This window comes from Asparagus officinalis, chromosome 3, assembly GCF_001876935.1.
Source record: "Asparagus officinalis chromosome 3, Aspof.V1, whole genome shotgun sequence".
NCBI lineage: Eukaryota > Viridiplantae > Streptophyta > Magnoliopsida > Asparagales > Asparagaceae > Asparagus > Asparagus officinalis.
In genome coordinates, this window is record NC_033796.1 from 7,444,836 (window position 1) to 7,446,152 (window position 1,317).

The following is a 1,317-nucleotide window of genomic DNA, read 5'->3' on the forward strand; positions in this document are numbered from 1 at the left end:
ATCCGACCCGCGCTTGCGCGGGTCGGATTGATCCGACCCGCGCTTGCGCGGGTCGGATTGATCCGACCCGCGCTTGCGCGGGTCGGATTGATCCGTCCCGCGCTTGCGCGGGTCGGATTGATCCGTCCCGCGCTTGCGCGGGTCGGATCATTCCGTCCTGCGCTTAGCGCGGGTTCGCCGACTTTCTCCCCTTTTTTGGTTTCTTTCTTCCGGGACTTGTTCTTGTTGCGTATTCGTTCGATTTGTTGACTTGTATGCTTCGTCGCGAGACCGATCGTCGAACACGCGTTGGTTAACATACGCGTGCTGATCGATGCGCGCGGGCTGATTGACGTGCGTGCGTTGACCGGCGCGCACGAGTTGGTTGACGTGCGCGCGTTGACCGGCGCACACGAGTTGGTTGACGTGCACGCGTTTGACCGGCGCGTACGAGTTGATTCGACGTACGCGCGTTGACCGACGCGCACGGGCTGATCGACGTGCGCGCGTTGACTGGCGCGCACGAGTTGATTGACGTGCACGCGTTTGACCGACGCGCACGAGTTGGTTTGACGAATCTTCTTGACTCGCCCATTCATTGCTTCGAGTTTCGTGTGGGCTCTCGTAGACAATTTTAGACGCCTACAGATACCCCCTCCAAAGTGTTTCAGCCTCATTCTTTTATAGAGGAGTCTGAAACGCTTTGGATATGATGGATCCCCACCTTCAGTCGGTGTTAAAGGAGCTACAGATGGTTTCGATTCTTGACTTCTCCATATTTTAGCGTATTCTGTATTTTGTTGAATAGCTAATATTTTCTCGGTACTGCGTTTATCGTCTGACCGTTGTTGAAGCCTTGAACCGGAATTGGTGAGTGGGTTTTTTTTGTTGATATGTCATTGAGTTGACTTTTGGATCAATTGCAACGTGTTGACTGGCGTTGACCTAGGGCTACGCGTTGACCGGCGTTGACCTTAGGGTTTCGAATCGATCGACGTTGACTTTCATCGCAACGCGTTGACTGGCGTTGACCTAGGGCTACGCGTTGACCGGCGTTGACCTTAGGGTTTCGCGTTAACCTGAGGAGAACCAGTTTATACTCGTGTACTCCTGGGAGTTTCGGGAATCAGTTTAACCTCGTGTACCCGCCGGAGGTTGCCAGGTTATCCTTAAGAATTATTATTTGTAATATTCTCTAGGAACTTCCTGTCAAAATGGGGAACAGTTTAGACTCATGTACCCGTTGGAGTTTGGATTTCAAATATTCTGAAAATAGGCGAAAAATCACGAAATCACCCAAAATATAAAATTGGGTCTCGAGTATTCTGAAAATAGATG